Source organism: Drosophila kikkawai, unplaced genomic scaffold (genome assembly GCF_030179895.1).
Source record: "Drosophila kikkawai strain 14028-0561.14 unplaced genomic scaffold, DkikHiC1v2 scaffold_71, whole genome shotgun sequence".
Taxonomy (NCBI): Eukaryota; Metazoa; Arthropoda; class Insecta; order Diptera; family Drosophilidae; genus Drosophila; species Drosophila kikkawai.
This window is the reverse complement of record NW_027222732.1, coordinates 96,260-119,433: the sequence shown is the minus strand read 5'-3', so window position 1 is coordinate 119,433 and position 23,174 is coordinate 96,260. Positions and strand designations below refer to the sequence as shown.

General features: G+C 42.3%; 1 long non-coding RNA gene and 1 pseudogene across 3 annotated transcripts in view; both read right to left on the bottom strand.

Annotated features, from left to right (window-relative positions):
• Positions 1 to 1,241: 1,241 nt before the first annotated feature.
• Positions 1,242 to 23,174, bottom strand: part of LOC138929599 (uncharacterized) — a 78,665-nt gene continuing 56,732 nt past the window's right edge. For 2 of the 3 annotated variants that reach the window (XR_011445843.1, XR_011445842.1), the window contains exon 4: positions 1,258 to 1,398. This is a non-coding gene — a long non-coding RNA (uncharacterized lncRNA). Of the gene's footprint in view, positions 1,399 to 23,174 lie in introns of all 3 variants that reach the window. The other variant, XR_011445841.1, reaches the window with a different exon arrangement.
• Positions 5,776 to 6,137, bottom strand: LOC138929600 (uncharacterized; annotated as a pseudogene).

The window sequence follows — 23,174 nt, the reverse complement described above, 5'->3', positions numbered from 1 at the left end:
ATTCGAAAGCTTAGTTCTACTTATGGATTATATTTGTTGTTGCGACGTGGGTCGTCGCACAGTATTCCGGTGGCTGACACTCTACATCTCACGTCAGCCCACCGTTTTCGTCAAAGACCTTTTTGTCCCAGATCTTTATAAATTTTGTCTGTAAAGAGACCCTAGCGTGACTGAGTATATCCTAGCCGTCGAAACTACTTTACATCGTAATAACTTTTCATCGGAGCCATATATAATACGCTTTAATACCTTTCGTTTGATGTATATATTGTGCAGCGCCCTTTGTTCGATTTGGTGGGAGGTGGGCGTAGGATTGCGCTCAAAAAAAATTAATTAATTAAAAAAATCGCACTATTAGATATAGACCAGGTGTGCCCAAACGTTGCTTATGGCAGAGCAACTCACCAATACACATAAACACAAATACATTTACGCAAACGTTTTTTTCTACTTCAAATTTCTGCACTGAAAAAAATGAAAGTAAATGATATGTTGTGAAATGCCTTTGAAAATTAAACTTCCTTTTATTTACTAATTCGTTAAAGCAAACAATGCATTGGGGCTCACCAAAGCAATTTTCATAAAAAAAGAAATTAGTTTCTGCAATATCAAACATCTTGCCTGCAACGCAAAATACAACTGATTTTTCGCGATGTACATTTTTCGATGATCCAACGGTAACGGTGAAGCCTATGAAAAGTCTTTTTGCCGAGATCAACGAAGACGCTGAGAATGAAGAGAATTCGCTAGTGTAATCTGCTTTGCTTATGGAGTGAGTCGTGCATGTATACGGCGATTGCTTTGCCTATGCCTAAGAGCAATTACAAAAACAATGCGAGCGGCAAGAGCTATGGGCTGGGCATGACTGATATAGACACTTAAAATATAAAGGTAAAGACGGGTAACACTGGACAGCGGAAGGCGCACTCTTGCAGTGTGACCAGGGTTTACAAAACCATTAAACGACACTGAACAGAGAGAGCGAGAGATGAGATGGCAGCGTAAAAGAAATGTTGGTCTCTCTAAGTCGTCGATCGTGAGAAGTTGCAGCAGAAACTTGGAAATTAAGTCGTCGCAGTTGTCTGCTTTTAAATATAATTTTCAATCATTGTGTAATATAATATAACTGAAAATATTTTTACTAATAAATACTGTACAAAAATATATAAGCTATTTCCTACGTTTTCTTAGCTTTTGTTTGCTTTGACGTAGCTATAATTAACGTAAATATATTATGATAAAGTTTGTTTACAAATAAAGTGGTGATAATAATTACGTGTAAAGTTCTGCTAACTCCGCCATATTGTAATGTCTGTCAATTTGTTGCTCATCAACAACTCGGAAGCTCATTGCTTGCTTTGTAACGGATCGGGAGTACACCTTTTCTTCCATTGTACCCTGAAAATGTTAAATATGTTATTATATGTATGGGAAATACGAATTTTCTTGAGTTTTGCAATTTAACTATTCGATTGTAATGGAAATCGACCAAAGAAACTTTAAATTATTAAGGACAAGAAAGAAAGTTTTTTAACACGCCGAAGTTTGTATACCCTTGCAGTTTTCAATTAGATCATTATTATATATTTATATTTTTACAGGTAAACAGTTACAATTGTGAATGTCTTACGGATTAAAATTTTTTTGTACATTTGCCGATCGTCCTTATGCTAATTATCCGACTAAAAAAAAATTAAATTAAATTCTTAAATAATACAAAATGATCATATCTGAAGATAGATCTAAATATTTTGGAAAAAACTGTGAAGCTATAATTTTGTTCTACAAATTTTCAGATTTTTTTATGACAGCTATATAATATAGTTTTCGGATCTTATCCGTCCGACATACATATGTAAATAGCAGCAAAAATAGTAGCTTCGAAACTGAGGGTCTAGCTTGCATAGAATTTGACAGTTTTATAGACGGACATGGCTAAATAGGCTGTTGATGCTGAACCGTCGCACAGTAGCGCCTCTCGAAAAAAAGCCGTTGCAAAAATAGGAAAATTCATTATCGCAAAATCGTTTTTAACCATACAAGTCCGCCGGAGGCTTAGCCAAGGATTTTTGTGGAAGATATGAGCCTTCACAGTTGAAATGGTTTTCGGTGTAGGCGTCATACAACAAAAAAGGGAAAATTAGGTAGCTTCAGGTAATAGTACACAAAAACAACATAACTCAGGTACATTCATTAAGGGGAGGCTTTACTTCGCCAAACTTCCCCACATGAGATCACCGGGCAGATTCGCAAGCAAGGTGACGGAGACGCTTGGCAACAAAAGGCAACGCTCAGTCGATAGCGCCTGTAAGGCCTCACCGGGGAGCAAGCGGCAGAGCGTGCGTAAGAAGGAGGCCCCCCACCCAAAAAAAAAAGACGAAGAAGCGAAGAACCAACAAGACCGCAAAAGTCAGGGAGGTGACCAAACGACATTTAATCGTGGCACTCATTGACCGCAGCGATGAAGCCGGCGAGATGACCGAGGAGCGGTGGAAGACGGTGCATGCGCGGCTCGTTGAGTCATTGTTTGCACAGATGGAGGAGACCCCGAAGCTCCATTGCCCACCTTTGATGGTGCTGGATGACCCAACGAGAAAGTGGTTTCCGCAAGCGGTCTGTCAGTTGGAGGCGTTGTGGGAGCCAATCTGAAGGTGGTGGACAGGGAGCTAATCCCATCCATTCCTAAGGTAAAGGAAATCTTTCCCATCGCAATCCAAGAGGACCGTGCGCTAAAGCTGCTGCGGATCAACCTCCATAAGAGCAAGGTCGTGTCGGCGGAACTCCTCATAGCCATGGAGCAAGGATCCGCCGACAAAGCTTTGGTCCAGGAGCCATGGATCGCCTCAGGCAATGCCATCGCCGGACTAAAGTCCGCAAATTACAATTTGCTCCATCCACCAATGGTAAGCTGGAATAGAACCGCCGTACTTGTACGGAAGGGTCTACACGGTAACCTTATGTCTCACTACAGCTCTGATGACCTCACAGTAGTGATGTAAGAGAGCGGAAAGAAGCGCCTCTTGGAAGCTTCCTGCAATATGGCACACAGCAGGAGGGCCTCACCAGAAGAACGTAGGAGCTTGGTAGAAGGAAGCCCAAAGACGAGCTGCTTAAGGGTGCAGACGCCAACGCGCATCACTGCGTATGGTGGAGCCGCGACATAAGCGACAGAGGTGAGTCACTCTTAGACTCTCAACCAACCTAAGTATACCAAACGTGGGGAACCTTTGTAGTTTCTACCTGCTATAACGTGCTAAATCTTACTCTTGTAAGGGGACAAGGTACTTTGGAATCAATGGAGAGTCCTTGGGAGACCATCCTTCTCAGATCATAAGTACATACGGTTCCAATACGCATTCGAACACTCTCCAAAACAATCGGTCTTCAGGAATTCCCGGAATACTAGCTCGGGAAAGTTCGAGGAGACTATCGCGACACGGCTTGCGACCCCTTCGGGCATAGTAGAATCCACGGAAGACATAGAAAAGTCCCTAGACACCCTCTCCAAAGAACTGCTAGATGCATCATACCCAATATCGGACATGAGAAAGAGATCCAGGCCACGCTGATTGAATAAGGACCTTTCACTCCGACGAAACAAACTCAAAGAATTCTGCCAAAGCGCCAAGCAGGCGAAAAATGATATCATCAATGAGGAATATAAAGTCCTACTAAGGGACTACTAGAAGGAAATACGCAAGGCGCTGAGAAACTCGTGGAGAAACTTCTTCTGCAATATAGAGTCACCTTAAACGCCACCGCGGACAGTGTACTGAGGACAACTAAGAGGCCCTAACAGCACTAATGCATACGCATTTCCCAGGATGCACTGAGGTACCCGATGCAAATAAGTACCAGGACTTAGCAACTGGAGAAGAGCATCTCACAAAAGATCTTATATCCTCTTGTAGAATCTAATGGGCTATAGACTCCTTTGCGAGGATAAAAGCACAAGGACTAGATGGAATATTTCCAGCCATGCTGCAGATGACCAAGCAAGTGATCACCCAAGGGCTCTACGCAATATATACAGCAGTATATAGTGCAGCCATTTGAGCCCCAACGATTACAGACCGATAAGCTTCACCTCATTTCTACTTAAAACGCTGGAAAAGCTGCTGGACCTATACATCACGAAAGATGTCGGGAGACTACTGTCGACCAACCAGCACGCCTACACAAAGGGGAAATCAGTGGAGACGGCACTATATTCGTCGCTAGCTACTATTGAGAGAGCCCTTCACAATTAGGAATATGAGGTCGTAGTGTTCGTCGGTGGCCGTAGTGTTGGCCGGAGAAGGTGGGACTTAATATCAATGCGGATAAGACGGACCTCATTCTCTTCACCAAGAGATACAAGGTGCCGCAATGGATGCCCCCGAAAATTAACAGAACAGGCTGACCCCAAAAACACAAGTCAAATACCTCGGCATTGCTCTTGACAGCAAGCTGAAGTGGATGGCCAATGTAGAAGAGAGGGTGAAAAAGGCCACCATAGCGCTATATGCATCCAAAAAGATGCTTAACAGCACTTGGGTCTCTCACCCGCTCTAATGCATTGCTGTATGGAGTCTTAGTTTGCTGGCAAGCCATGGAGAAGAAAGCGTATAATAACCTTATGGAGAGAACCCAGCAGCAGGCACTGCTCTGCATATCAGGAGCGCTGAGGTCAACCCCCACCAAAGCACTCGAAAGCATAATATCATATATCCCCTAGATATCCAAGCGCAACTGACAGCAGGAAAGGCGGCACAACGTCTGGCTGCATAAGGAAACTGGTCGCTACAAGGGTTCGGGCACAGTTCAATTGGTCGAGACATGAGCAGTACATCTGACTACATGATACCCAGAACGTGCCCGAATATAAACACAACAGTATTAATGGGACCAAATGACTGGAAGTCAGGCCAGGACCATGCTCAAAACCTCAATATATACACCGATGGCTCCAAGATGAATGGAGGAGTGGGAGCGGGCATATACTGTTCAGACTCTGAATTGAGGCTGTCATATAAGTTACCAAGCTACTGCAGTATATTCCAGGCGGAAGTATTCGCCATCAGGAAAGTAGCAGAGCTTGCGCAGAGCATAGACCGTCCACATAAGGCGGTCAATTTGTTCGGAGACAGTCAAGCGACAATAAAATCCATTCAATCATCAGCGATCAGTTCCAAAAATGTACTGGCAAGCAGGGAGTCACTAGATAGCCCTAGCACGACTAAGTCAGTGAGGATCTACTGGGTTTCCAGCCACCAAGGCATAGACGGTAACGAGACCGCGGACGAACTTGCAAAGGAAGGCGTCGGACTGGCGAGTGAAAGAACAGAAAACGTCCCTATCTCCCTAAGAACGCTCCAAAGCGAGCTGGAGAGACGGGCTGACGCAAGCGCAAAAAGCAGGATTCGAGGTCGAGGGCTGTGTCGAGAGAGGCTGCTGTTGAGAGCCTGCCACTGGTGTTTGGGATCCTCCTAGATTCTGCACACCAGTTGCGGTTTTTATGCGCCTAGGAGACTCATTTAATGCCTAAGGCTATTAAATTATCCAGCGCCAAGAGCATATCTTGAATCTTTAAGACCGCCTTTGGTCTGCCGCATGAACGACATCATTTCCCTTTCCACGTAAGCCGATGTTTTTGGCCACGTCGTCGACTGTCCGTGCAACAACACCAATGCACTTGGCGTGCACTATGTAGTTTAATTCTGTTTTGAATAATAAACACTAAACATGTGTGATATATGATGGTGGGTGGCGATTGCTAATTCACCAATGACAATATGAGTTTCAACACAATTTTATTATACAAGCGGGGGACACTAGTTGCTTATTTCGGCGGTCCACCGTTGTTGATGTACTCCGCCTCCTCCGGGTCGATGGGCTTGCGTGCAAAGTGGGCCGGCAATTAGTAATCCTCGATGGCGGGACCGCCAACCAACTTTTTGCCTCCCGCTGGCTTGGAACTTGCCTGCTGGTTTGCGGACTGGGCGCCAGGCGCCGCTCCACCGCCGCCCTTGCGGAAGTGGATGAGGGGCACTCGCTTGGCCATATGCACGACGAGAGAGGGTCGAACCATTTCTTTAAAGCACAATTTAGTTACGATTCCAGTAAAAGTAAAAGTTACGTGAATAAAACAGCTGACTATAAACGTTGTCACACATTGTTTCTTATGTACCAAAAGGCATTAGCAATCATGAGCAGAGCTTGGTTTTGAAATCTTTTGACCTTCAAGACGTTCGAGTCAGAATCCATGCCCCACAATTGGAGTCAGTAAGTCATCGAAGGCACAACAGTTGACTTAAACAGCAACATTGCCAAGGCTGAGCTTGCTCGTTGGTCTAAGCAACCAGATAGCTTTTTAAGCTTAGCACGACAGGAAGCTGCTACCTTCGGTGTGTGTTGCTTCCAGGTGAGCCGCTCTTTCGCTCTTAATCAATTTTATCTTTTTCTCTTAGTTAAGTTATCATTAGAATTTTTTTATCGTTTGTTGTTTGTTTATACTTCTATGTTCCTAAATTGCTTTGCAGATATTGAGCTTGCATTCCAAACTTTAGCCAAATTTTCCAGTGCAGGATGAAGTAAGGCGTTCCATAACTAAAAGCCTGATAAAAGTTATTAGTAAACATAAAATCGGGCTCAAAGTTGTTCATCTAAATGCGCAAAGTCTATTGCGAAAAATGGATGAATTCCGGTTTCTTTTTACTAATTCCGATGTAGATGTAATTTGTGTGTCTGAGACGTGGTTCTCACTTAATGTTTGTGATGTACTATTGTCGTGTGATGGATATGCTGTGTATCGTTCGAATCGCGTCGGTCATGCGGGAGGGGTAGCTATTTTTGTTAAAACAACTCTTAAATGTACTGTTAAATGTAGACAGCCCAGTGATTGTCCATTAGAGTACTTGTTCTTGGATATATGTTGAAAAAATAATATAAATACGCTGATTGGCTGTATCTACCGACCCAACTCCACGACTAAATACGAGCCACTACTGACAACGATTGCCGACTTATCTATGGCGTACACAGACGTCATCTTAGCAGGGGACTTTAACAGTAATCTGTTAAAGGAAAGACACCTTATAGATAATTTTGAGTCCTTCGGCTTCTATCCAGTTAATGATACGACGCCAACGCATTTCAGCGGCACCTGTGATACCCTACTTGACCTATTTTTTATAAATGACCCCCCGATTTTAACTAATTTAATATTGGGCACTTTCGAATGGTTTACTAATACAAATTGTGCATCTGAGCCTTGGGAATTTGTAGCATTTGAGGCAAGCTTAGTGTCCTCTTCTTCTTCCTCATATATTTCAGCGTCTTTTTCAAGAATAATTGCAACAGAAAAGGTGGTGAGTTGAACTGTGTAAATTATGCGGATTTGAGGTTTAATTAACCACTCTGCCTATAGACCCATATCATATACATAACTCCAGAACGCAACAACCGATTTCCATGGTTTTGCAAAAAAAAAAAGTTATTCGTTTCCTAACATTTCAATTGAACACCAGCATTTGTCTTTAAGCTGGTAAGTTGAACTGTGAAAATTATGTGGATTTAAGGTTAAATTAACCACTTTGCCTATAGTTCAAAATGCCAAAAGCACGACGTTTGAACATCGGTCTCCGCACAAGGCATGCATGCCAGCAACAAGTGTGTTCACATAACTTAAGCGAGGAGAGACGAAATGTATTAAGGAAAAATGCCCGATTGAGACAACGCGTGAGCACACGAAGATCAACTGGTGTGCAGCATCTAAGAGGATCCCAAGCAGCATGGCAGGCTCCTAACAGCAGCCTCCCTAGACATAGCCATCGACCTCAGTACAAATTTCAAGAATCCTGAGATAGAGTGCTAGAAAAGATTCGTTATCCGAAGGTGTCGCAGGTGAGACCGTGCCCCCGGTGTTGCCCATATCCGTGTTGTCCACTGGAGGGCCCCAACAGTTGTCCTCTCAGAGCCCCAGTTCCCTACCCGGGTGTCAGGCCCGGACTACCGGCCGAAATTGGTAAGGCGGATAATCAGCCTGCCTTGAAAAAACCCCTTATGGCAATACCACCAACGAGACAGTTTCATCTTTTAAAATATATGTTCCTGAGGAATTCTTTGACAAACTATGCTCTGTCCAAAACTGACCAAAGCATGTGATTGTCAAGGAATTCGAAGCAAAGAAAGAGAAAAAAATGACAGTTGGAATTACTTTTCCTAGGCCCGATTTGACCAATGCGCCTTCAACGTCTTCCAATTCCGTCCCAAGAAACTAACAAACTTCTTTGGTATCTCCTATCAGAATGCTAGAGGCTTACTCAGTAAGCTTCCTAAATTGTACTCTAATAGTGTCACATTTGCTTCCCAAGTGTTGTGTTTACAAAAACCTGGTTAAAGCCGGAGATTCTGAGCTCCGAAGTTTTTCAAGCTGTGTTCACAGTATACCGGCTAGATCGGACTATCACACATGTTCCTACATTCCTCCATTGTCGGAACTTCCTATTTATTGAAACCATACTTCCGCTATTCAGTTGGTCTCTAAAAGAATTTCGGATAGGGACTACTTAGTTAGTAGTTCTTGGTGTTTTTAACATCCCAGAGGCTATTTGGTGCCTAGATAATTCCATTAACCACAACACATTACAAAAAATGTGGTTTTCCAAAGAGCACTTCAATTAAACGGATAATTTGCCGAAGGTGGCGTAACGGAGTTCGCCGGGCTTACTAGTTAGTTTATATATAAATTAAATGTACTAGGTATTAAGTAGAAATCCTGTCTAATTTTAACCCAAGTGACCAGGGCATTAATAATACGTATTGTATACTTGTAGCACTGGGCTAATAAATAAATGAAAATGAATGACTGCGCCTGGGGTGCTTGTGGGGTGGCGATGTCATGGAGATCAACCCTAGGGAGAATCTTTCCATTAAGAGTGAAGTTGCAGTGCAGGGCTTTCTATTATTTATAGCAATATTCCACCTGTTGGTCCACTTGCCGTATAAGTCCAGAAATTACTGGGTAATCCTTGAAGCTTCATTTCGACAGGAGGAGTTAACAAGAAATGCAGTGTCGTCAGAATAGGTGCCTAGAAGTGTGCCCGGTTCATTAGGACATGGTAGGTCTGAAGTGAACAGGGTGTACAGTACTGGACCCAGGACGCTTGCCTGCAGAACGCCAGCACGAACAATACGAATGCTTGATCTTTCCCCTCTTACCTCGACCATAAAACTACGATCGTGCAGATATGACTTTAATAGAAGGAATTGGGCAGTCGGGAGTAGGGACTTCAACTTATAAAGTTAGGCATCATGCCACACGCGGTCAAAAGCTTCCTTGACATCAAGGAAAATAGCAGAGCTGTATTGCTTGTTTTCGAAAGCATTTAAAATGTGCTGGACGACTCGATGTGCTTGCTCTGGGCCCTTGATGCTGCCTAAAACCAAATTGGTGGTCGGGTATGGCTTCTTACTCTCATTATTCTACTAAGGTATACCTATTCTCTCGAGTATTTTAGAGAAAGTGGGTAGTAAGCTTATCGGTCGGTATGAGTCAACAAGGCTCTCCGTTTTTCCTGGCTTTGGTATCATCGTTATCACAGCACACTTCCATTGAGAGGGGAAGTGGTGGATACGAAGCATGGAGTTAAAAAGGAGAACAAGGAACAAGATTCCCTTTTTAGGCAAAGCCTTGGCAATTCTGCTGTCAATGCCATCGAATCCCGTCGCTTTACTGGGATGTAGCTTTCAGATATTGCAAGACGTTGATGCACTATGTACAGTACATATCAAGTGGAACTTGCGACACCAAGCACGTGCTTGTTCTGTTAGTAATTAGTAAAACGCGAAGGACTAAAAAAAAAAAAGGATGCGGGGAGACTACTACTGGCGTACTGCCGGATTGGTTGCTTGCATGCGTAAGTAGGTTAAGATTGAAGTTTTTAGTTTTCGGAGGCTATCAACGTTAGATACTATTGTGTACAAATCGTTATAATTTGCACAGAGGACTCTAAAGGGTTCATGCAGTTGAAAGAATGTTCTACAGTGGGGCAAAACTAATGGTAAAAAGGATCTAGTGTTTCTTATTGGTACGTGAAAATTTAGCTGACCGAGCAAGTCAGTACTTTCCACGTCACCACGGATTAAGTTGTATATGAATGTAATACCTAGCATGGTTCTACGATTAGATAAGGAGGGTAAGTTAATTAGTAAGAGTCTACTAGAATAAGACGGTAACCTCTGGTTTGCATCCCAGTTTAAACCGCGTAAAGCGAAAAGTAAGAAGTTCTTTTGAGGGCTCCAAACGCAGGATCCATATTCTAAGATAGGACGAACAAGTGAAGTATATAACGTTTTTGTAACATAGGGGTCATTGAATTCCTTCGACCACCGTTTAATGAAACCAAGCACACCCCTGGCTTTATTCACCATGCACGAAATATGATCGATTAAGTCGAGTTTAGGATCCAGCCGGACACCTAAATCATCAACTATATTAATTTTTTCCAAAGAGCAGCCGTTTAGCGTATAAGTTGCAGGCTTAGGAGTGACACGGGAGAATGTCATTAGCTTGCACTTAGAGCCGTTTAAGTTTAATAGGTGCACGCAGCACCATGTTTGAAAATTGTTAAGATCTGTCTGTAAGTCTGATTGGCAAGTAGCATCATTATATTGCACACAAAGCTTGACGTCATCAGCATACATAAGTACTCTGGAGTTGGTCAAAACTTCGGGCAGATCGTTGATAAATAATGTAAACAGTAGGGGACCCAAATGACTCCCTTGTGGGACGCCAGATGTAACCCTAAGAACATTAGATAGTTTATTTTCGAAAAGGACCTTCTGCGTCCTGCCATTTAGATAACCTGAGATCCAATTAAGAAGATCAGTCGGGAATCCCATTAAATCGAGTTTCCGAACAAGAAGGGAATGGTTAACAGAGTCAAATGCTTTACTGAAATCAGTAAAGATTACATCTGTCTGAAAGTTATTTCGGTATCCCTTTATAATAAAGGAAGTAAGCTCCAACAGATTCGTTGTAATTGATCTTCGCCTAATAAAACCATGTTGACATGGAGAAATAATTGACCTACACAGGTGCTGCAGATGAGGAGTAATAACATTTTCGAACAGTTTAGGGATGGCCGACAACTTAGAGATACCTCTGTAATTGTTGGCATCCAATTTGCTACCTTTTTTGTGGAGAGGAATAACGAATGATTCCTTCCAAATAAGGGGAAAGTGGGAGGTTTCTAAGGATAAGGTAAACAATTTGAGAAGTGGATTGCACAGGGCTTCGGCACAATTCCTAAGCACACAGCCTGGTATTCCGTCGGGACCTGGTAAAAAAACTGGCTTAACACGATGAAGATCCCTAAGAAGAGAGCTTTCGTTAATGGTAGGACTGAAGATTTGGTTCGATTTGGGGATGATGTAAGGATAAGCCTGATTTGGGTCTATTGAGTTGGAGTAAGTGGTTTCAAAAAACTGAGCAAAAAGATCGGCTATTGCCTGATCATTATCTGCTGTTGAATTACCAAAAGAGAGCGAGGACGGACGAGTAATGGATTTACGTTTGGATTTAACAAAATTATAAAACTGTTTTGGGTCCTCAGAAAACTGGGACCTGCAACGAGTCAAATAATTATTGTAGCACTGCGCGTTACACACAGTAAAAGTGGATCGAGCTGATAAATAACTAGATAGGGCAATCGGAGAACGAGTACGTTGATATTTAGCATATAGATTTGATTTTCTAATTTTGAGGCGGGTCAACTCTTTGGTAAACCAAGGAGGCTTGTTTGATGTAGACGGACAGTATAACGGAACACAGTCAATAAAAAATGAGTTCATAGTGCGATAAAAAATACCCACGGCTTCCGCCATGTCAGTGCATGTGTATAGATCGGACCAGTTGTAATTAATTATGAAATTATTCAGCCGTACGAAATCTGTCTTGCTAAAGCAGAAGACTTCTTGGGCTGGACTATCAGATTTATTCCGTGAAACAGTCCCCATGTCGATAGTCACATTGAAAGTGGGATGATAGGGATCTTCGGGTTGCGTCAGGGGCGCCACCCTAGCTAAACTAACTCTTTCAGGATCTGAGACAAAACAAAGATCAAGCAAGCGCTCTAATTAATTTCGAACATGATTGACTTGGGACAGCGAAATGTCAAACAAGCCAGCAATAAAATCATGATGTGTTGTCGTAAGAAGTGTTAGTGGAATTATCTAGGGTCCAAATAGCCCCTGGGATGTTAAAATCACCAAGAACTACTAAATGGTCCCTATCCGAAAGTCTTTTGGAGACCAACTGAATAGCGGAAAGATGGTTCCAATAAATAGGAAGCTCCGACAATGGAGGAATGTAGGAACATGTAACAAAAATGGAACTACCATTAACTGATAGCTTCACGCAAAGGAATTCAACTTTGTTGGATTCCTCGAAAATTATTAATTCGGACGTAAGAGTGGAGTCGACCGCTATAAGGACACCTCCCCCACGTCTGATAGGCCGGTATACTGTGAACTCAGCTGGAAAAACTTCGGAGCTCAGAATCTCCGGCTTTAACCAGGTTTCTGTGAACACAATAACTTGGGAAGCAAATGCGACGCTGTCGGAATACAATTTAGGAAGCTTACTGCGTAAGCCTCTTGCATTCTGATAGGAAATACCAAGGGAACTGGTTAGTTTTTTGGGACGGAATTGGAAGACGTAGACGGAGCATTGGGCAAATCTGGCCTAGGAAGAGTAATTCCTACAGGCCGCTTTTTCTTTTTCGTACCTTCAAACTCTTTGACAACCACATACTGTGGCCAGGTTTCGGCAGAGCATAGAGTGCCAAAGACTTCGTCAGGAACATTTATCTTGAAAGACGAAATGTTCCTGGGGTAAGAAAATTTAAATTTTTCCACCTTAATTTTTCCTCTATCGACTTTTACTTTGCCTTGGATAAAAGCTATGACATCTTCCGATGTCTGATCAGGGGAAAGCCGAGAAACAAATAACTGTTTTGTTGGTGGAATTGCCGTAAGGGGTTTTGGCACGGCAGACTGAGCCGCCATACCACTTTCGGCCGGTAGTCCGGGCCTGATACCCTGGCAGGGACTGGGATTAGGGCTCTGAGAGGGCTGAGACAACAGTTGGGACCCCCCAGTGGACAAAACGGAACTGGGCAACACCGGGGGCACGGTCGCACCCGCGACGCATTCGGATACCGAATCTTTTTTAGCGCTCGATCTCAGGATTCTTGGAATTTGTCCCGGGGTCGGGGGCAGAGTCGAGGGAGGATGCTGAGCAGTGCCTATCACTGGTGGCTGAGATCCGCCAATATGCTGCCCACCAGTTGCGGTTTTTTTGCGCCTAGGAGCCTCATTTAACAGCTTGAGGCTATTAAATTGAGTATCAAGCGCCAAGAGCATATCTTGAGTTTTGCGAAAACTCAATAATAGCTCTTTAAAACCACCCCTGGTTTGCCGCATAAAAGACATCATTTCCCTCTCCACCTCGCGGCAGGCCGCACAGCAGTAACGTACGCCGATATTTTTGGCCACGTCATCTACTGTCCGTGCAACAACGCCAATGCACTTGGCATGTACTATGTTGTCACACAGCCAACAGGTTATGGTGAGTTCACCGTAAGTAATATTTTTCTTACAGTTTTTGGCGAAGCAGACCATATTATGGGACATTATAACGACTTACCACTGTACTTCGCTATTTAAGAGAGGGCGCAAGTGATTAAATGCAGCGGCACTTGATGAGCGGGGGGGCAACGAGCAGGAGAGTGAGAGATAAGCGCTGAGTAGAACCGTTTATAGCTGTCGCGGCAACGCAAACAACAACAAACGCTAAAGGCACAAAAGGGAATGCAAAAAGAGCAAAATGCAAAGCAACCGCAGCAGCCCAAACTAAAATGCAATTTAAATTGAATTAAATAGCACAAATTAAACAAGTAGCATGCACACGCGAAGTGAACGGGAATTATTTGAAACACCAAATATTAATTGTTAGTAAACCCCGGAGGTTTTTAGACAAATTCTACACAAATCGGGAGCGCAAGAAAAAAACACGTCCGTTCACTTTGAAGGAAGAATAAGGAAGATAAAAGATAAAAGGAAGAATAAAGAAGATAAACTTCTTCTGGGTTTACATGTTGGATCGGAACCGCTTCAGGGGAGGGGGCATTTATGAAGGCTAGTGTTTCTTCAATATCCTCGGGGTTCGCGAGGTCAACAGGCTGAAAGCGTTTCTCTAGTTCGTCCACAAAAGCTAGTGAAATCTCTGAATCAGACCTGAACCATGTATCGTCAGATTTCTTTGTGGTGATCTTTCGGATGGGCTGTCGTTTAATATTCCGATTACATTTCCAGAGGTTGAAGCCGTTCGATTTGGTGGGGTCAGCGTTGAGGAGCATCTCATCAAAATATTCGCGCTTTGTCTCATACAAAAGCTTTTTGAGATTGTTTTCAGCGTGCGATACGCAGCTTTGTCGAATGGGTCTTGGGGTCTCATATACCTGCGCCAAAGAGATCCTTTTTACCTTACTAATTCCATAACATCACGTTTTAAAAGACCCTGAGGTGGGTTAGATTGGTTTGGTACTTGTTAAGGAAACGGCAGGTTGAGGACTCGGCAGTGTAAAAATATTTCAGATAAGCATCTCGACAGCGTCGTTGATATTGACCGGAGAGTTAAACGCTTGGAAGCGTGGAAGATTCAAAAAGTTTTTCGAAGTCGATTGAAGCACATTGGAAGCTTGGTGGACAATATATGGACGCAATAGCTGTTTCGCCATGATCAGTTTTGACTTTAACTGCTACACATTGTAGGGTAAGGTGGGGTAAAGAAGACCTAGTAAATGGTTTTGGCTATAAAATGCTTATTTTACATCGGATCAAGTCGTTATATATACCAAATTAAAGGTTAGACTTTTGCGCAACTTTCTATGCATAGCATTTTATTCATACCTTTAAAAAGTTTTGAGATACAAGCGTTTTACAAAAAACTTTATTTTTGCTATGTTCAAAAATGATGGGGTAAACCCGACCGCCTATGTTTTTGGTTGATTTAGTACAGATATAACCTAAATATAGGTTTTGCAATGATAAATCAATGAATGTTATGTTATATAATGGTAATAAAAAAAGATAATAGAATTAAAAAAATGAAAATAGCAATAGTTTTTTGGTTCGAGTTGAACGTCTGGTTGGCTGCGATGTTGATGGTTTTGGTGTGATTGTTGTTTTTTTTTTTGCTTTTTTTTGCGACAGGATTTACCCCACTATTTAGAGGTCGGATTTGCCCCACCACGTAATTTTTCATAAAAACGCAATTAAAAAAAAGATATTATGAAACAAATGAACCAAACTTATATGCACTTTGTAGGACTTTATTCAAAGAATCTAAATCCACTTACCTTTTCATGCGATAACTTTGACAAAAAGAAATATCCTGCAGTTAATTATGCACAAAAATGAAAGTCAAAATTGTGAAAACAAACTTGTTGTCGTTTGACCATCTCAATGTTTACTAATAAAATGGTGTCATACCACCATTTTCAATGTATATAGTTTTCGTAGTGCTTCCGATTTTCGAAAACAGAGGGAGGTCGGGTTTACCCACACTGTCGGCTTTACCCCACCTTACCCTACATTTGGACTTTGCAGACTAAAGAACTGGTAACATTGAAGACAGGATTTTATAATAATTGCTGAGCCACCGCGTTTTCGATCGGCAGGATGAGTAGCTTGATGGATATCGTACCCGTGCAATTTGTAGAACGACCTTGAGCAAAAGTGTGTTTCAAACAAGCATCAATTCCCAGGTCCCAAGACAGAGCCATTTGGAGCCACGGCTGAGACACCGAGTACCTTGTCGCTAATATAACTGTGCGCTATGTTCAGCAGATACCCCGTTATGTCAAAGTTCTTCAGGGACTCGAGTGTAGGAGTCCAGTCTGCCGAGTTGAGGGCGTTCCTAATGTTCAGGGTAACCAACAGACACTGGAACTTTGTTCCCCTTTTTCATTTGGATGCGGAGGTAGCCTCTGCTGCCACATTAACGACCCAAATAATGGCATCCAGTGTTGATCTGCCCTTCCAGAAACCTTATTGCATTAATCGCTTCGCTCAGTCTTGGTGATATGACCCTCTAAAAACATTACCAATCGTGTCTAACAAGCAGATTGGCATGTTTGAGGAGTCATCACCTGGTGGTTTGCCAGGCTAGGCCAGCAGTAACAGCCACCAGTCGGGGAAATTACCCTCCTGTAGGCTTTTGTTAACCAGGCCGGCCAGTTCCGTTGGCTGCTACGCTAGTATCAGCTTCATTGCTCTATTCGGTATCGCATCCGGTTTTAGGTTTAAGTTTCCTGTTTGCCTGCAAAACCTCTGATTTGGTGTCCCAACTGATGTCACCAATCTAAGCGCTGACTATTCCTGTCACTGTGTTAGTTGGGGTCTTTTTGCTAACGTTAAGCCTTTTCACCACCATTTTGTAGGCTCCTCCCCAGGGATAGTCATCTGCGGCTTTGCACAGTTTGAGCAAACCTTTAGGCTTGATGTCATTGCGGTCTTAAGCTCCTTTTTAGCTACTTTATAGCGCTCGTTGCACGCAACTTGACGCGGAATGCCTCTGGTCCTCTGCAGCAGCCTTCTGGCGCGGTGGCATATGCGGCGTAACTCTACTATCTCGTGGCACTACTGCAAATCCGGGGAATGGTGCTTCCGCAACGTTCTTCTCTGGAGAATGCTCAGGTCGCATGCGGCCGCAAGCTTATTGCCATCCCGCTGGCTCCGTGTACCTCTCCTGCTGTAAAGCCCTCGACGGCATTGGCGAAGACCTTTGGCCACAAGGTGTCCTGTCGAAACGCCTTCCTGAGCATGTTGTTGGGGGCCTTTCGTATGGGTAACTGTGCCTATCGAATACTCTATTGCCTTGTGATCGCGGGCTAACGCGCTTCTGACGAATGTAACCGATCCCGCTGGCCCTGGCAAATGTTTGCCGGGAGCTCCTTATTAATGCCTCGCAGGTCGCAGCACACCTCGTCCATTATCACGGGCGTAGAATCATTAAATACTGCACATGTAAAATTTTACAATTTAAGTTGTAATGTTTTTAATAATTACCACAAAAAGTGATCGTTCTACAAACCTGGTTTCTACACCAAAGAACGAACATAAATAAACTACGCTACAACAGAGAAATGGTTATTACAGGTAGTCTAAGCTACAAAATAATAATCAAATATTCTGCTTCCTGGAAATGATTAAAAAGGAATTTTATTTCACTAATCGTGGTGCAAAATCAATTTTTTTCTTTGTATCTATTTTAATAAAAATTTCAATGAAAATTTAATTTAATTTCATTGGTGGCAACCATCCCAGCGAGATCCACACCTGTGTGAAAACGGAGCGCTTACCGCGCGCAGCGGGAAGCTGTGATTTCCCCTTTCTGCTGCTGAAAAAGTGCAGATCCCAGGGCAGCCCTATTTGGTGACCTCTTTTTCTCCTTCTTCGCTGCAAGCAATGACAAATTCATCGTGCATCCGATTCTTCTTTTTCTTTGCGCACATTTCGAATTGGAGATTTGTTTTTAATTCCTTTGTTCATGCCACCCACGCTTACGCTCCCGCTCTCTTGTTTTTTTTCGGTACTGCGCACAGTGGTTAAAGGTTTGTGAAAATGGTTTCAAATTTTATTTGCGATATTAAAGGCTGCCAAAAAGAGGTTTTGGCAGATCAGCCCAGCCTTCACTGCTGGCTTTGCGATGCGGTCGTTCACGCTAAGTGTCTAAGCTTAACGGGCCGTATCGCTGACGCAATTTCTGCCAAAAATGGCTTGCGCTATTGTTGCCATGCCTGTCGTGAGGTTGAGAAGGATATGTTATCCTTCATGCGGCAACCCAAAAGTGGATTTAATGAACTTAGGGTCAATTTTCGTAAAACAAACACACTCCCTCGGCACAGCCCCCGACACCGACACCAACTCCTATGGTGTTAAGATCGGGAACGGCTAAAGATTCGGCATTCGAAGGTGCCGGGGCAGAAATGGCAGCAGCTCCGCCAGTGTTAACAGTTGAGTCCGCTGCGGGGTCTCAATCTCTGACTCCGCAGACTTCAAAAAAAATCTCAGCTATCCCAAAGGGCAAAAATAGGGCTGAACCACTAGCAGAAGTCGGTAATGCTGCGTTACCAAAGACCCTCACCGCTATTCCACCATTAAAAACAATATTTGTTTCCCGACTTGCCCCTGATCTCGCATCGGAAGATGTACTAGCTCATATACGGAGCAAAACACAAGCCAAAAATGTGAAAGCGGAAAAATTCAATTTCTCATAACCCAGAGATATCTCATCTTTCAAGATAAGTGTCTCCCTCGATCTTTTTGACACAATTTGTTCTGGTGACTTCTGGCCCGAGCACGCTGTAGTCAAGGAGTACGAGGTAAAAATAAAGAAAAAACGGACTTCACGGCCGGCACAAACCACAGTGACTGCGGGCGTCACGGCAGTGCCAAAAAACTAAATACCTCCCTCCTACTTTCCTATCAGAATACTAGAGGCTTACGCAGCAAGCTCTCTAAATTATATTCTGATAGTTTTTCGTTTGCATCCCAGGTGATTGTGTTTACAGAAACCTGGTTAAAGCCGGAGATTCTCAGCTCCGAAATTTTCCCAGGTAAGTACACAACATATAGATTAGACCGTCTTTCCCAGCGAGGAGGTGGAGTTTTAATCGCCGTTGACTCCACCCTTAGTTCCGAACTGGTTCAAATTGACGATCTCACAGGTATTGAATTTATCTGTGTAAAACTATTATTTCCAGGTAGTTTTATCTATATAACTTGTTCTTACGTTCCTCCATCTGCTGAAGAGCCTATTTATTGGAAACACCTTTCGGCAATTCAGGCTGTTTCCAACATGCTTTCAGATAGAGACCAACTAATAACTCTAGGAGACTTCAATATACCTGGAGCTCGTTGGTCATCAGATGTACGTCTAATGTCCTCCAAACTGCGGCACAGCATGGCCTCATAGATGGATTTCTTGACATTTCGTTGTCCCAAGTTAACCATGTCGTAAATTCTTTAAATCGCCTACTAGATCTGTGTTTCGTCTCTGATCCTGTAGGTGTAAACAAGAGTCGATCCATTGACGCTTCCCGAAGACCCTTACCACACTACTTTCGAAGTGACCGTCGATTTGGGAACTGTCGTAAAGACCAAACCTGATCTGAGTCGCTCAGCCACTAAAGTTCGCTGCTTTCGTAAAGCAAACTTTCAAGGGATGGATATCTTGATTTCTGAGTTTAATTGGTCTGAACTTTACAGGTGCACTGACATGGCGTCCGCCGTGGATATTTTTTACAGTGCCATGAATGCATTCTTCGCATCGTGTGTTCCGTTAACCTATCCGTCGGTTTCCAGTAAACCACCTTGGTTCACTAAAGAGCTGACACGCCTAAAAAACGTTAAGTCTAGGCTTTATAATCGCTATAAACGCACCGGATCTCTCACTGTTCATTCAAGATATCTTAGTGCTCGGTCGGATTTCACCGTGCTTAACGCGCAGTGTTACAAAAGTTATTTAACTCGTTGTAGGGTTGAGTTCACGCAGGACCCGAAACAGTTTTATAACTTTGTTAACACTAAGCGAAAACCCAATTTACATCCTTCATCGCTTTCGTTCAACAACGCTACATCAAACTCTGATCAGGCCATTGCCGATCTCTTTGCCGAGTTTTTCAAAACTACGTATTGTTCCTCAAATAGCTTAGATCAGACTTACTCTTTTGATTTGCCCAAGTCGAACCTAATTTTCAGTCCTATTTTAACCGAAAGCTCCCTTAGTTCGGATCTTCATCGTGTAAAACCAGTTTACTCACCGAGTCCCGATGGAATACCAGGCTGCGTGCTCAGGTATTGTGCCGGAGCTCTGTGCAATCCCCTTCTGAAATTGCTTACCTTATCTTTAGAAACCTCAGAATTTCCCCTTATTTGGAAGGAATCATTTATCATTCCTCTCCACAAAAAAGGTAGCAAACCGGACGCCAGCAACTATAGAGGAATCTCTAAGTTGTCTGCAATTCCAAAGTTTTCGAGAATGTAATTACTCCCCACTTGCAGCATTTATGCAGATCCGTAATTTCACCATGTCAGCATGGTTTTATGAGGCGAAGATCGACCACTACAAATCTCCTGGAACTCACCTCTTTCGTTATTAGAGGTTTCCAACGTAACTTTTAAACCGACGTAATTTACACAGACTTCAGTAAAGCTTTTGACTCGGTTAATCACTCTCTTCTTGTAAGGAAGCTTGACTTAATCGGGTTTCCTGTCGATCTTCTAAAATGTATTTTGAGCTATTTGAGTGACAGAACTCAAAAGGTTCTCTTTAAAAATGCTCTATCCAAATTCCTCAGAGTCACTTCTGGCGTCCCACAGGGTAGCCACCTCGGCCCGCTGCTATTTACATTGTTTATCAATGACCTCCCGCTGGTTCTAACGAATTCTGGAGTACTTATGTACGCTGATGACGTTAAGCTATGCTTGCAGTATAAGGACAGCTCTTGCCAGTCAGAGCTGCAATCGGATCTAAATAACTTTCAAGCATGGTGTCGTTCTAATTTATTACAACAGCTCTAAATGCAAGCTGATGACATTTTCACATGTCACTCCCCAGTTTGCCACTTATATGCTAAAAGATTGCGCTCTTGAAAGAATATCTCTTGTTGATGATTTAGGCGTTCGCTTAGACCCTAAACTTTCGTTCTCTGAACATATTTCGTGCATGGTTAATAAAGCCAAGGGCATGCTCGGTTTTATTAAGAGGTGGTCGAAGGAATTCGATTCCCCTTATATAACGAAGACTCTTTTTACTTCGTTAGTTCGCCCTATATTGGAGTATGGTTCATGCGTCTGGAGTCCTCAATTCGGAGTCCATATTAACCGTATAGAATCTGTACAAAAGAACTTTTTACTTTTCGCCCTCCGTGGCCTACCTTGGGATGCTGATGAGAGGCTACCGTCCTATTCAAGTAGACTCCTATTAATTAACTTACCCTCCCTAGCTAACCGTAGAACGATGCTTGGTGTCGTATTCCTTCATAACCTAATAAACGGTGTTGTTGAGAGCCCCTTTCTTTTAGGGCAGCTTAACTTCCACGTTCCCCGACTAACATCTAGAACCCTTATCCCTTTAGTAGTAAATCACGGGGGCGGGAGTTTGAAGTACATGAACCCTTTAGGGTTTTATGTACGGATTACAACCGCCTCTCTGACATTATAATTCGTAGCGATAACCCTTCTATATTAAAAACTTTAATACTTGTAGAGTTAGCTCGTAGTGTAGCACCGTAGTCTAATTTTGCATGCGTTTTTACTTTTTATTTTACCTATTTATTTATTTTTGCATGACTTGTAGTAGTTATATCGTAGAGTAGCACTAATTTTGCATGCGTTTTTATTTTTTATATTTTGTTTATTTATTTATTTATTTATATGGTTATATATTTTTATTATAATTTCATTATTTTGCATGCGTTTTTATTTATTTATATATTTATAGTTTATTATATTTATATTATATTATATTTTGTACTCTCCTAATGTTTCCTCGTTCATTTCGTCTTTCCTTCTAATGCGTTTATCTAGTTCGCGATTCGTGCCGTACGTCACACGGCTGCGCCCCTCGGTCGGTTGGGCGGGAGGTGGAAGCGGGACCCCGCGCGAAAGGCGCTTAATTTTGGGAGGCAGTGCGATCCCGCTACCAAGTTCTAATGATCCCGAACGCTCTCTCTTTCTCTCCCTCTCCCTTCGGACTTCCAGTACACTCATAAAAATATTTTTCTAGATTTAAGAAAAATCGCCATAAAAAAAAATCGCCCTTAAACTGAGAAAATTTTTCTGGAATTAAGAAAAGGTTTTCATAAATTTAAGACAGGGCACCGTAAAATTAAGAAAGGCCGCCATAAATACACCTTTTTAGGGTTAATTTACATATTTTCCTCAAATGTAGGGCAAAATTTTCGGATTTGCTTCGTTCATTTTCTTTCTTTAATTACGGGCGAATTTTCTTAGATTACGGGAGAATTTTCTTTGTTTTGCTGGTCAACTTTTCGTAAAACTATGGCGAATTCTTTTGGCAAATTCCACACGCGTGCACATACAATTCCCAACTGGATCAAACGTCTCTGGCATGAGGTGACGGTGGCCGGCCAACACTTAGTAAGAGCAAGTCTCTTTTGCAACACCAAAATTGTTAGCATTTGGCCGCCTTTGTTAATAAACAATAATAACATTGTTTTTGTTGTAATACAACAACAAAAAATATTATTATTAATATTTATTAACAACATTTTTACAACAAAAATAATATTTTTGCTTATTTATTAACAATATTTTTTACAACGAAAATAATATTATTGCTTATTTACAAATACAGCAGCAGCAACAACAAACAATTGCAACTTACCTTCAATTTTTCTACATTCAAGAAAAATCTTTCTAAATGTAAGAAAAAATTCACCTTCAATTTGAGGAAAATTTTTCCCATATTTAGGACAAATCACCTTATAAACAAGACAATGTTTCTTCATTTAAGAAAAATCGCCCTAGATTTAGGAAAGATTCTTTCCTCAAATTTAGGGCAAATTTTCTCAAATCTAGAGCGACTCGCCTTTGGAACCGTTTCTATGGCGAATTTCTAAATACACGGGCGAAAAGCGGCTTTTCTAGGGCGATTTTAGGCAAACATTTTTATGAGTGTATATAGAGCTTTGACGTACATGTACTGTTGAAACATCATACATCGATACGCATAAAAATTCATAGAGCTGATTGATAGTGGGAGCATTAAATTGTCTTGCATGACTACCAGTGGGTCTTTTGTCAGCGCTGATAATGATTTTGTGGTCGTCATAATGCATTATATCCAATGCGGTTTTGAACAATCTGACCAATTCATTATGCTCATGGAGAAAATTTTGCAATTGTTCGATAATTTTACGTTTTGTTGCAAGAAAAATTGAACAGCGGTGATTTAGTTCAACTGCCGAATCACCAATGAAATAGATCTGAAGGAATATATGATCTTTGGTTTATGGTGGAATCTGAATGTTGGGATGCAATTTCAAAAAAAATGTGAGTTGTTCATTTTGATAATAAAGAGACGCCATTATCTTATAACT